This window comes from Arvicanthis niloticus, chromosome 15 (assembly GCF_011762505.2).
Source record: "Arvicanthis niloticus isolate mArvNil1 chromosome 15, mArvNil1.pat.X, whole genome shotgun sequence".
NCBI lineage: Eukaryota > Metazoa > Chordata > Mammalia > Rodentia > Muridae > Arvicanthis > Arvicanthis niloticus.
Window position 1 is genome coordinate 27,036,332 of NC_047672.1, and position 13,999 is coordinate 27,050,330.

The 13,999-nt window shown below is 43.0% G+C and overlaps 1 protein-coding gene across 2 annotated transcripts in view; it reads right to left on the reverse strand.

Annotated features, from left to right (window-relative positions):
* Chrm2 (cholinergic receptor muscarinic 2) overlaps nucleotides 1–9,942 on the reverse strand; it is a 132,666-nt gene extending 122,724 nt beyond the window's left edge. The window contains exons 1-2 of one of the 2 annotated variants that reach the window (XM_034518740.2): nucleotides 8,875–9,942; nucleotides 8,490–8,638 (exon numbers count right to left, since the gene is read on the reverse strand). The gene's annotated coding sequence lies outside the window, so the exon portion shown is untranslated. Of the gene's footprint in view, nucleotides 1–7,707; nucleotides 8,292–8,489; nucleotides 8,639–8,874 lie in introns of those variants that run through there. The other variant, XM_076913544.1, reaches the window with a different exon arrangement.
* Nucleotides 9,943–13,999: the final 4,057 nt, after the last annotated feature.

The following is a 13,999-nucleotide window of genomic DNA, read 5'->3' on the forward strand; positions in this document are numbered from 1 at the left end:
GTCTTTGGGTGTACAAACAGTTAAGAATTGACAATGGATACAAAAACAGGGAGAGAATTAATCTACTGATGTTTTACTCCCCCCCAACAATCAGGTCCTTTGGCTCTTTATTTGTGTGTTTGCAATACAGAAGTCAGCATTAAGTAAGAGCAATTGCTTTATAGAAAAAGACTATGTATAAAACAGACAAGGACTAAATAATTGTGTCAGCACATGACTTGGTTTTGCCCTAATCAAAAGAAATGTTACACATCTTTGATAAATACCTGTGAAATATTTCATGCCTATGGAATTCAGAAGCCTTTGCTTCTGTGCCTCAGTATAGCTCCCAAGAGACTTTTCATGTTCTACCACTTCCAAATAGGAAATAGACAAATTGGCTCTCCAGGCTACTGGCCAACATGGTGGTTCTGAGCCTCACTTCAGACTCATCTCTTTAACTAGAGCTCTATTGTCTGTCTTCTATACAAGTTAATTTTCTGATCAATGATTGCAAATGAGACTTACCTCTATATCAGTCTTTCCTTTCTCTTGGTCCTTGTTTTTTCAGTCTCTGGTACCAAATTGTCAATAGGATGGCCCCTTTAAATCTGCCTGTTGTTCCCTCCTTAGTGATAAAGATGGATCAGGGATTGAGGGAACCGCAAACCAATAACTGGCCCAACTAGAGACCCATCCCATTTGAGAGAGTCAACCCCTGACACTATTAATGATACTCTGCTGTGCTTTCAGACAGGAGACTAGCATAACTGTCTCCTAAGAAACTTCATCCAGCAGCACTTGAAAACACATGCAGACACCTACAGCCAAATATCAAGCGGAGATCAGGGAGTCTTGGGAAGAGTGGGAGATAGCATTAAGTGAGCTGGAGAAGTCAAGCAAACCACAAGAAGAACTACAGAGTCAACTAACCTGGGCCCATCGGAGCTCACAGAGACTGAACCACCAACCAAAGTACCTGCGGGGGCTGGACCTAGGCCCCCTACACATATATAGCTGATACACAGCTTGATCTTCATGTGGGACCCCTAACATTTGGAGTTGGGACTGTTTCCTATCTGTTGCCTGCTATTGGATCCCCTTCTCTTAGCTGGACTGCCTAGTTGTGGCTCAGTGGGAGAGGATGTGTCTAGTCCTGCTGTGACTAGATGTCCCAGGGTGAGGTGGTACCCAAGGGGGCTGGGGCTTTTCTTTATATGAGGAGAAGGAGTAATGGGGCAAGGGATTAATAAGATGAGACTAGAAGGATAGGAGTTTCTGACTATGCACATCACTGTCTCTGGATCTTGACAGTCTATAAGGGGAGACAAAGCTTTCATCTTAAGTCCTATAGAAATATTTCAGGGTTGAGTATCCTGTCTTTTTGCCCTCTCTTCAATTTCTGGTAAATTCTAAAGCTTACTATTTATATTACTTTTTATTATTATTTAAAATATGCTCCACTATTGCCCACTTTGGGATTATATCAGGTACCTGCTAAAAATCTAGATCCCTGGTAGACTTATTGCTGACTCATAATCTGTCCATGAAGAACAGAGTATTCTAGGCATTTAACCTGTGAATCACTCTCTTTAAAGAGCCAGAGAAGATAGTGGTCATTTAGCCACTGTTCAGAATCCTGTCATTCAAAGCACTGGCTATGTATGCCAACTGTTGAAAACCTGTGTTTTTGTGTGCCTAGAGGTCAGCACCCGAGGGTAAATGGATACTTATCTTCCAAAACAGATGCCCTGCCTTCTTGAGCCAAATGAAAATATAACACTTCAGAACACCACCCCCTACCACACTTCAATTATTCATTTCAATTTATCTTGAAAATGCAGGTGTTCAGCTTGGTTGGTCCACTGTTTTGAGTACTAGACATCTGACCCAAAGCTAGTATGTAGCCTAGGAAGATTTTTATACAATAAAATAGAAAGGAAATATGAATATTTATGGAGTTATAAACATCTATGCAAACATTTTGTTAGAAAGTTAGTCAGCTATTTTAAAAAAAGACAACAACCCATATTTCACCACTTCTCAGCTTTTTGCCTAAGACTGCATATAAAAAATAAATTTTTATTACCAGTGTATTATAATTGCATGCTTTTTATCACTAATGAAAATATATCCACTGTTCTTCTATTTTCCTTAATTTTAAATTTTAAGTAGTGCTAGATGTTATTTTATGACCAGGACCAGATTAAATCAGCTAAACTTCTCAAGTACTTTCATTTTCAAATACTTTAGTTAAATATCCAGGAAAACAATTTGTCTAAAGCCATGGAATACTTTAAAATAATAACTCATGTCTTTCCCTCAAAAATACATTATCATGACTCTCAAATACCAAAAATTCCATGTTATTATTATATTGATTCTAAATATAAATAAAAGCCTGGTTACTTTTCATTGGCTATTGTAATAATAACAACATTACTGATGAATTTAATGAAAGGGAAAGAGAAGAGGAAGAAAATGATGAGAAAGAAGACATTGGCTAATAGTTGTTTAGCTTTTTCTCTGATTGGGTCAGGATACCAAGCTACTATGAATTCTCTCTCCTCAGACCAAACAGGAAAAAATGATGAGTAAAGATGAAGCTAGGGAAAGAGACTTTATCAGTGTTGGACAGTCTCATTGCATCAGTGATGGACAGTCTCGCTGCATCAGTGATGGACAATCTCACTGGATCAGTGGTGGGAGAGTTTAGTACAACCACTTGAGAAACACTGGAAAATTTTTAAAGAGAGTATGACATGTTCAGATTTGTATTATGAAAAGGAAGTCTGGCAAGGAGAGGAGGAGATATAATACAGAGAGCTGAAGACTGGAGGGCCAGTTCAAAACACCATGATGAAGGTCTGAGAACCCCCTGACAAGGGAGATTTGGGAGATGTTCTGGAGAAGCCTCAAAGAGAGCACTGGTCTGCTTTGCCACTGAAGTAGAAGAAGCTGTAGAATTTGGAGTGAGAAAGAAAGATAAGGTGTTCTTAGCCTATCAGTTCCGTGTCAGCTTGTTGGGTTATGAGTGACTAATTAAAATGTGCTCATTAATGCAGACGAAGAGGGAAACGTCTAGACATTTCCAGCAAGCAAGTCTCCCCATTAAGTCAGAAGACTTCAATTTTTTAAGGTACGCAGATCAAAGCATATAGAATATTCTACTAAATTCTCCTCTTGAAAATCTCTCTGTCTCCCATAAGAACATTTCATAATCACATTAAGTACAAAAAAGTGTCTAGGTCTAAATACTTACATATGTATATAAAATTTTCTAGATCTCTACATAGTAGACAGCTTTTTAACATACTTAGAAAACAGAAAATCTTGTAATATCATTGTTTAAACTATATTAATGAAACCTTATCTGAGTTATTTTTATTTTCAAATTGAAATTAAAGAAAGTGTCTCCTAAGCTTTAAACAGTGACGAGCACCTCATAAACAAACCAGTGCGCTTTCTGCCTTTGAACACCAGAGGGCATCATTAGGTGTAGGCTTGGCTAGAGGGAGAGGGGTTGAGGGGGAAAGAATTCCATTACTAATGACAGAAACTGATTCTTATAGTATACCCTTATCTACCATGAAACATTACCATGGTAACAGCAGCAGCTAAGATGATTGTATATTTAGGTCATAGTATAAAAGGAACTTCAGCATGTGAGAAGAAAGAAGAAAAGGAATGAAGTAAGGCAGGAATAGAAGGCATAGAAACTCTAACTTCTCTTCCTCCACCTCAGCTGATAGCAGTTCACAAAGTCACAATTGCCTTGCAAAGTTGATAGTGACAATAAAGTCGGTTAAAATTAAAAGAAGCCATTGAAACTTAGCACTCAAGTGTCCAAAGTGAGAAAAACAACAGAGAGCAACTCATCCACCATAAGACGATGGAGAGATGCTAGAATGGACATTGACTTGTGAACCTTCTCATGAAGTACTCAGATGTTTCACCTTTGGGAAATCTATTTATGTGCTTCTCATGGGTTCAACTGGAAGGCATCTGACATCCACTTGGTTCTCTTGCTTGCCTTAGCTGAGAGGTGTATGTGACACTTGGCAAAGAGCCTGGTACTCTTAATGCCTTTGATTTCTTCCACCAGAAATAATAACTAAGTAGAATAAGCATGTTGTGCCAATTAGGAATGTAGTTGGCACTGACGCTTCTTACGTTTCTTTGCCTGAACGTAGGGGGTCTAAGCAGAAAAGGCAGAGTTGCATTAAACGGATGGAGAGAACATGACTGAAAACTGAATATCACAGTGTTGCTTTCCGCAAACACAGGAAAAATGCAGGTTATGCCTCTGTATACAATCAATTAGCACAGTATCAGAGTGAAGCCTCGGGGAGTCCAACAGGCTGTGTTTGTAACTTGGGGCTACAACATACTATTTATGTGATTTGGGGCCATCACTGCATTTCTGTGACTGTGGGTTTCTTTTCCTGTAAAATCAAGAAAATAGCATCTATCTCCTAGGATTGTTGCAATGAGAAAATGGATTCATATATTTACTTGTTCAGCACAGATTTATTAAGTTCCTGGGATGTGTTTGGCACTATTTAAAATCATAAGGATTTTAGCAAAAACAGATAATACAATGCATGTAAGCTGCTTAGGAACGTACCAGGAATTTAGCATAAAGTTTGAAAATGCCTAAGAAAAGATGACCTGCTTCCCATGTTCTACCTCCTGCCTCTCTAACACACACACACACACACACACACACACACACACACACACACACACGCACACACACACACACGAACATTCAGGCACACGTGTTCATATTTTTATACCACAAGACAACACAGGAAAGCCTAGGATATGCAGAAAGTACACTTGCATTGCCGACCCCTAATGCAAGGAACTGGAACATCTGCTCAATGAACCAAAGGAAACGGAGTGCAAACAAATGATAAGAATGATGGGCAGTTGTGAATAGCCACAGGGAGAATTTACCAGGGTTTAATACGTTTGAGTCCTTGTGGGGACACCGCATGGACATCAAAAATAAAATACCAGTGCAAAGATAATTTCTATGAATAGAAACAGTCTTTCAAGGGGACTCTGACATGTTTGTCAGTCTCTACCTTGTGGAGTAAAAGCAAGAAAGGTTAAGACTGTGTGAAGAAGGCTCTCTGGGTAGTTATATGGAAAGATACTTTCGTTCCCTTCCTCTTTCTCCCATTTCCTCTTCACCTCTCTTACATTGGGCTATAATTCTCTTTTACCCATTGCGGTGGGTCTTGGAGACACATGCCTTCTCATCAGCCAGCTTACTCTACACTGACCACTGGACACTCATACCTTCAGTTCCCCCTCTTGCCAGCCAGCAGGCTAGCCACCTCTGAAGATGCCCGAGCCCTGTTTTATCCTTGGCCTTAGAAGTGGGCTGTTCTGGATTGGAATTTGGCAATTGTCCTCTAAGTTTGTGTCCAATTGCCCAGCTTGGGGATTAGGGGAAACTGTCTGGACAAAGAGAGAGATAAATTCACTTTCAGACCAATTTCAATTTATTCATTTTATTTTTAAAGACAGCAGTTTATCGCCCCCCCGCCCCCCCCCCCCACCCAATGGTTGCCTCTGGGAGCTCACTGCAGGAAGAGTTTCTATATTTTAACTGTTAATCTCTTCCACAGCTGCCTCTGAAGTCACTTAAGAGCTTCAAACATGTTTTCTGGGTTCTCATGCACTTGAACTATGATAGGGATATTGCAATCCACCTAGTTCCTTTCTCCAGTTCCCCTCCAGGCACCCTCAGGCACACTTACATAAGCGCACATCATTTCTCTTTTTACAGGCTGACAAAACATCTGTCAGGCAGCCAGCCTACTCTTACTTTTGGGTCCTACAACTCAACTTTTCCCTACGTCCACTCCATTATATACATAGAACCCTCAAGCCATAGATAAACCTGGGGAGATGTTCCTGGCCTTTAGGAAGTCAGTTTTGGATTTTAAAACTCATTTGCTGATATTATTTCATCTCAGTAAGTTCATAGAGTTGATGAGAAGTTGTTTATCATTATATTGCCAGAACTTCAACATGTCTTTTTAGTATCAGGGTGACAATCTAGCTTCAACATGACTCCTAAGTCCCTTTCCTAGGGGAAGGTTGTAACGGTGTTGGCACAAAGGTCTTTCCATCTTTGACAACAATCTCAAAGGTGCCCTTTGTCAGCTGTAGCCCAATATAATTCTCAGCATGAAATTGTGTCTTAGCTAAATCGACTGGTTTTATCTCTACAGCCATTCGGTGTCTTTGCAATATTTTTCAAGATGACCCAGGGCTGCCTGATGATGAGAAGTTTCTGTGTATGTTTGTCAAGATCCTTGTTATTCCTAGCAGTGAAAAGAACATACCCACCCCATGCTTATCCAGACAGTTTATGCTTATGCACCTAATTGTCTGCAGAAACCATCCTGAAATCTTTTGCCCCACAATCCAGAGTTAGTTAACACGGAGTTCATGAGCTCAGCTGATTCTTTGAGTAAAGAACTCTGTATTCAGAAATGTGCCAATTGCAAGAAAGTGCAAGCCCACTCCAGTACTCAGCTATCAGACTACCCCGAAAGGGTTGGAAAAAAAGATGCAGCTAGTTGCACTGGGGGCAAGACACCCAGTGTTGGGACGGGAAAATCGCTCCCCACTGCACCTTAGGAGTGCTCACCTCTTTGAGCTGCCCCAGTACAGTCTCTCCACCTCACTTCTACTTCAAATTCCCAATTCTACCTGATTGTCCTGAGGTTTTCCAGGGTATAGGAGTGGCTCCCCTCACCATTCAGCCGGGTTGAGGCAGAAGCCTTGGCAAAGATGACCAAGGCTGCAGATGCTGAGGGAATGCCCAAAGGTGGCCAAACGCTGAAGCGCTAATGAGTGTATGGAAGAGCTTTGGGATGTGTGTTTGTGGTGCTGGCTGCTTATGCCGGAGGGACTGAGCATCATAAGATTTCCATATACCAACTGCCATCCAGCGTAAAAGAAAGAACAAGAGAGGCAAAACCAGACAGAAAGAAAAAGAGTAGAGTGATGTAAGGTCAGCGTGGGAGAGTCTGGACCTGGAGCATAAGGGCAAAGGGCTTCCTGCAGTGGGAAGCTTTGGAGCAGTGGGGTTGCAGGAACAGACTCACAGGGACCCTGAAGTGACACCAGAACTTGAGAGGGCAGTTTGGGTGACTTGTCAGCGGGCAATTTTACTTGCCTTCAGCGTTTACTTCCATTTCTGTGCCCTCCTCCCAGCTCTTGGCAGCAAGTACTTCTCTCTGTGGGCATTTGCACACAAGCTCCCGAGTCTGCGAGTCTGCATCAAAAGGGACTGAAAGACCGGTCGACCCTCCCTTGGACTATTTAGTGACTCAGAAGAGTCGCCATAAGGGCGCAGAAGGACCGGAGATAGAAAAGAGGATGTATATACTGTAGAAGGTTAGAGGCAGAGTATCCCCCTCCCCCATAGATGTCAATTTGGGTGAATTCTTACCCCTGGAGCGCTCTGCAAAGCAAGTCTCCCTGCTTGCTAGGCTTCTGACACCCCAGGGACATGGAAGGGTGGAGCGCACAGGTGGAATTTCTGTATTTTGTATCTGCAACCGGGTTTGGACCGCACCTCAGACGCTCCCAGAGCCACAAGTTAGAGATGATAGCTTAGCTCCGCAGGTGCCAACAGTAAAGGTCATTTGCACCACAGCTATTCTCTATCTGAGACTGGCAGAGTGGTCCAGTACCCACCATGAGTTGGAAGGTCAAGCTCCTGCAGCGTCTGAGACTTCATCAGCTCTGGACTGGGGCCCCTTTCCTCAGCCACAGTGGACAATCAACCTTGTGCGCCAGCGGAGGAAAATAGGCTTGTGGAGGACTCCCTTCTCTTTCTTTTGGAAACCTTCCCCAACCTTCTTCTCCCCGCCAAGGTCCGGGGACAACAGCACAAAACCGGTCTCCCTCACCTCACCGGAAGGCTCTCTCCCAAGGCGGAGTCAGAGGACAGCGTGGAGTGGTGGCGAGGGGGCCTCCACCCTAAATGCAGTGTGCCCAGACCCTAGGGCTTTAAGGGGGGGCTTAAGGAGGAGGGGTGAGCGGCAGGAGAGACTGAGCTCTTGTTGCCTTTCCCACGACAGCATCTGGACTGGAGGGATGAATAGGAGCAGAGTCTGTGACAGCAGAGGGGGCGGGGGGGGGGTGCCAAGCGCAAAGACAGAGCCATACTGGGGTATGGCGCTCACAGGCTGCTTTTGCCACATTCCACTGGACTTAGCTACTCCAGTGGTTTCCCCCGCCCCAGCTGTGAAACGCCTCCTTTTTTTTTTTCAGACCCGCCAAGGTACGTGTCCTCTCCAACAAGCCCCAGATGCCAAAGTTTCCAATGGAAACCCTGCACGTGTCGGGGACCACCAAACAGTTCTTTCAAACCCAGACCCTCTGCAGCCAGGGTCGGGTGATGGGGAGGAGCTGAGAGGTACCAGGGCCCTTGGTGTGGACAATCAGAAAACCCGGCCGTATAGCAGAGTCTTTACCTGTCGCTGACTTAGTCGCCCGGGGCTGCGATCTGATGAAGTCTGGCTGGAGCGAAGAGCCTTTGGCGGGCTCAAGGTTGGACCGGCTTGGGAGCGAGCGGCACGGCTTTAAGTCCTCAGCTGGCTGCCCGCTTGCCTTCTCCCTGGATCTTGCAAGAGAAAAGCGAAAGATTAGTCGCCGCCGCCGCACTTAGACGGGTGGGGCAAGGGAGGCGGGGAGACTGCGGACCCCAAGGCTCAGAGAAGGCTGCAGGGCATTTCACATCGGTCTTGTCACTCGGCTAATCTGGGACCCCAATGGTCTGTTCAGAATGGAGTCAAATTGCATCTTTCCGCAACCCTGAGCAGCACACCCCCAAAACACAGGCAAATAAGACTTTCAAACCTGGCTTTCAGGGAGATGACTGTGGACACCGAAACAGAAAGGAGACCTGGATACGGCAAAGAGCTGGGCGGGCTTCATTTCTTCACCCGAGTGCCGGGGAAGTAGTAATTAGTGTCTGGGAGCTGCGCTCCTCCACTTCTCCCAGCGCCTCTGGCGATTTCCAAGTGAGATCTGTGACTTCAGGGCTCTGGCCAAGCCCGCAGGCTGGCGTGTGCGTGTGTGCGTGTGTGCGAGTGAGTGTGTCTGTGCCCCCGCGTGCCTGCTCCCAGGAACTGGTCTCCTCGCCCTCACCCGCTGTGTGTAGCAGCAGAGCAAGAGTGGTTGGTGTCTCTATTTGTGCGTTTGTGTTCGATTAGCTGCAATGGGCGGACAGTTTCTGGAGAGAGCATTTACAATTTTCTTTCGTTCTGACAGGATTAGTTGCCGTTGATGGGGCTCCGCCAATGAAATCTTCTCTGCGCTCTGATTTGGCGGTTCTTCTGTGCAAATATGACAGCTTTCTCTCTCAGCTCTTTTCTGCATCTCTTCATGTCCGTCCCTAGAGCCCAGTTCTCCATCTGCAAATTTCTACACCACAACCTTTGCAATCACCACCACCACCACCCCTAAGTCCCATGCCAGCAAGTGCCGGGTTGCTACAAAGGTGACAGGGCACATTGAGAAGAAGGCTTGTTGATTGCAGAAGATACTTAAGCCCTGAGTTTCCAGGTGGGGAAATGTTAAAATAAATGCAATATGCTTTGTACTAAATATATAGTCATGGAGAAGTATTCAGATTGTTTATTTCTTTGATGGTGACTAATGTATTAGAAGGAAACAGACTTTTATTTATCTGTCTTTGCCGTTTTTTTTTTTCTTCCCACACAGGCCAATGCCTATGTGTTCCATCAGTTAATGGGAAGTAGTAGTTAACTGAGTATACTGACAATGCTTTGGTGAGGTGGGGTTTTTCTGTCTATCGAGGAAAATAAAAGATGTGAACTTCCTGTGTTCAGAGCATGGACTAATTTTGGGTTCTATTTATTTTCATGAGAAATTCCTTCCCAGATTTTTACCCATTATTTGAAAGTATGAAACTTGTTCGATAATATCATGATGTGACTACTCTAAAGTGTAGGTGAGGACACTTGCTCTTCATGATGTATATTGTATATGATGACATAAATATGTGTTACAGGATGTGGCTTTCATTTCCAAATAGAATTAAAGATGAAATCATTGAAACCTTAAACTTAATAACAAAGAAAGGGACCTATCTCCTTTTTGATCACAGAGACAGAGAAATTGCTGTTTATTATACGCAGTAGAATTCAGCTCAACTCCTGCTGCTCTGTCCTTGGCTGGGTGTTAAAGAGCAGACAGAATAATGAAGCCACGGTTCCTTTTCTTTCTAAGTTTCTCATCTTTGAGAAGAAATACATGAAGCTCTTGTACAGAGGCTGACCGTCAAGACGATAAATTATACACTAATATAAATTCATTGATGAATGGAAATCCTATAGCTGTGCCTAAGTGGGACTGACACAAATTTATTTGCTTGATGAAAGCTATCCCGGTGTAAAGGATGGCAATGGTCTGTCTTTGCCCTCTGTGTCCATACAGGCATTTTAGTCCTGTTTGAGAAAGGCAGTTCTGAACATTATTGCCCTCAGCCTACCATAGAACTGGGTTTCAGTCAGTAAGCATCTGATTTTTATTTTCATTTTTTTCCTCTCTGTTGGGTACTATAGAAAATAAATTCACAAACATTCCATCTGCTGTTATCTCTAAGAAGCCTTCAGAAATCCACATTGTCATAATATGTCTGAGGTTTTTGGTGAATACAAATGTGTGCATGCTTGCACACACACACACATATCACACACACACACACACACACACACACACACACACACACACACACACAGAAACTGAAAAAGGAAAAGAATAATAGATTCCTGACAAGCAACAAAGAAGAAAACCCAGGCATTTATTAACCTGGACTCTGCTTCTGTTTTTGCTTGCCACCATGAATCTGTTCTTTGTAGGAGGAAGATCTACCTATTCCACAAAGAGAAGTAAGTAAATAGCCGGCAAGGAGTCTCACAAACAGATTAGGCTTTTGTGAGGAGCTAGAAACAGAAGTGACACTCTCAGTAAGCAAGCCTCAAAAATGTCCATTTTCTTAAGTCATCACTGAGAACAGCTTTATTGTGTATACTTGTATCTTGGCCACTCACTGTCTGAAGTGAAGAAATTATTTAACTACTCTGAATGTCAACTTTCTAGTCTATCAAATGGATACCTTCTAGATTTGTAATATAGAACAGTAGAATCAATTGCTGCAAAGTTCTCAGCAGCTATTTTTTGGGGGGCACATGAAGATTTAGCTATGGCTGCAGGTTGTCAGTTAGGATTTAAGGATTCGGATTCCTGGGTCATGCCTGTGACCTCCTTGAAAGTGTTTACCAGGGAGAATTACTGGCAGAACCAAGAATGCTATCCACCAGAGTGATGCAAGATACATGTTAAACATAATCCATCATCACACTGACCCCAGGGAGCCTCAGTCTTTCCCCCTTCTAGTTTCCTTCTGTACAGGAAATGATCGCGCGTTTTCTGAGCATTTTATTTTCATCTCTTAAACAAGTTCACTTTCTGAGATAAAAGAGTGTCCCTTCACCCCAGGAATATAGCGTTTGCATTTATTAGTAACTCTTGGTGTGGAACATTTTCAAAAGTGCCTTTTTAAAGACTTTGTAGAATGCATCTGTGGGTTTCCCTTTATCTGCACGACTATTTTCCACCTCAAAGCACTCTAATAAATTAGTAATTTCCACTTGTGAAGCCCAACTTCATTACCTACCTCTGTATAATGCTAGTCTTAGGCATGAGCTGAAGAGCGCCAATGCCCGGAGGGCGTGACTTTGAGTCTTTGACAAAAGTTCACTTTTGAATAAGACTAGAAACAAGGTCACCAGTAACAGAAGAAGGAGGAATCCGATTGGCTCCCAGTCCTGAAGATGTGCCATGTATTTTACTGCACCATGTTGATTTCAGTGCAAGAGTAAGGAGGTTTCAGTACTTAGATGCACAGATCACCACTCTCTCATTGTGAGTGGATTTAGGATGAGTTGAACTCTGGTGGTTTCCCACCAGGTCTGGCAGCCATGTATTTGCCCCCTTTCTACTTTTTCTATTTTTAATGACCTGAAAAAAATGCAGGGAAAGTCTTGTCTTATGGGAGGAAAATGAACTGGAGTAGATCTTACTGCCTTCAGTCTCTCACCCATAAAACTGTTCCAAGAGGTGAAGAGGGGGAACCACGAGGCTTGATTCCTCTGATGTACACCTATGGAACTTTTGTTTTGCCAGGATTCAGTTTGGAATATAACATTCTTGAGTTCAAAGTGGGTCTTCCAGTGACAGCCACTTGAAATGGGTTTTTCAGTAATTCTGTTGTTCTAAAATCTCAATAACAGCCCCACAATAGGCATGCCATTCTTCTTAGAGTTACTCATTTTCTCTACAAACCCTCCCAAAGGGTAATTTAAAAGCTTCTATTCTTCAGCTAGAGAAGATGATGTCCTTTTGTCATAGAAAAATCCTAAGCCTTTCTTTTGCATACCCTGCAGCAGAAGTTTTCATACACAAATGGGACTGATTCTGAGTGACAATGTTTAGGGACAGAATGACAAACAATGCTCTGTTCCTCCCCTCCTCCTTTTCCTGGAAGTTTGGCTTCACAGATGTTTTAAACTGTGCCTGTCTTAGCCATGATAGTGTTACCCAAAGCCTAAAAACATTTACTGCTGCTGAGTCTAAGATATTTAAAATACAGAGCTCTGTTCCAAACGGGGGAATATTAAGAAGGAGGAAATGGTGGGGGAGGAAGGGCCTCCTGGTGCAAAATGTTAAGCAGCTGCTGATAAGTCAGTGTTAAGTACACTGAGGGAAACAGACAGGTGGGATGCCTGGTTGCTCAGAGGAGTATTTAGTCTGTATGCTCCCACCAGGAGGTGAAGCTGAAGACCCGAGTAGAGAAGTAAGTCACTAAGACAGGAGCGGAGGAGTCCCAAGTGCATCCATTTCCAAATGTAGCTTTCCACGAACAATTTAAATTTCTCTTCCTGAAGTCTAAGTTGGATGCTGGGATTTTAGGTGGAGCTAAGATACTAGCAAGTTCAAAGGGAAGAGTTCTGCTCTTGCATCATGAACAAGACTCCCTGATGATCTGAATCTGTGACTCCGATTTTATTTTCCTTTACTGAGAAGGGCCTTCCAGGAATACTTAACACCAACTTAGTCCACAGGGAAACTTGTTTTAGTAGAATTTCGAGCAAACCAATCCCTTACTCATGGGAATTCATCTATTTTCTCAGATCATATAACGGACAAGTTTCCTAAGCTAGGTATGAGTCATCAAGGGAAAGCCGTAGATGCTAAGCCATGATAAGGAAACATGTTTGGGGACCATAGCAGCACTCCAAAGGTTTCTCACTTAACTTGATTTACCCTCTATTTCAGAGTGACTGAGATAGCTCTCATGCAGTAAAGAACCTTTTTCAAAAGTAAGACTCAATTGTGTATGATCAGTAACACTACCACATGCAGATCTTCCCACCCTAGAAACACCCTCTCCTTGTAGAATGCCTAACAAAGCAAGCACTAAAGCCTGCTCTGTTTACTGTGCCAAGAAGATACAAGCTGAACATGTTCTTCATTCCTCATTTAATCTACAAGGTGACTGGATCTATGGATTAAGGACCTCACTCATAAGAGGTCTCAAGGGCAGCATTTTATAAATTCCCAGAGAAGGGGATAAAGTCGTCTAGCCCTAGGTATAATATGTGTGTTCCATGTTTACAAGGTCTTCCTTCATTAACAAACATTACCTTAGAAAGAGAGTTAATTTTAAAAGGATGCTGAAGAAACATGTATTTGTAATCACTGAATGTCTTCAATGATTACTGCTCAATACCTACTCTGAGAACTCCATAGCAGACACAATGTACTCTTGTGTTATTGATGCCAGATATGAGATACACAGTGTCTATGGCTTGGTAGAAAACATTTCTTATTGAACAAATTTTATGTAAACAAGGTGCCATTGCTATGTTTTGCTTCAACAGAGCTATGAAGTGTA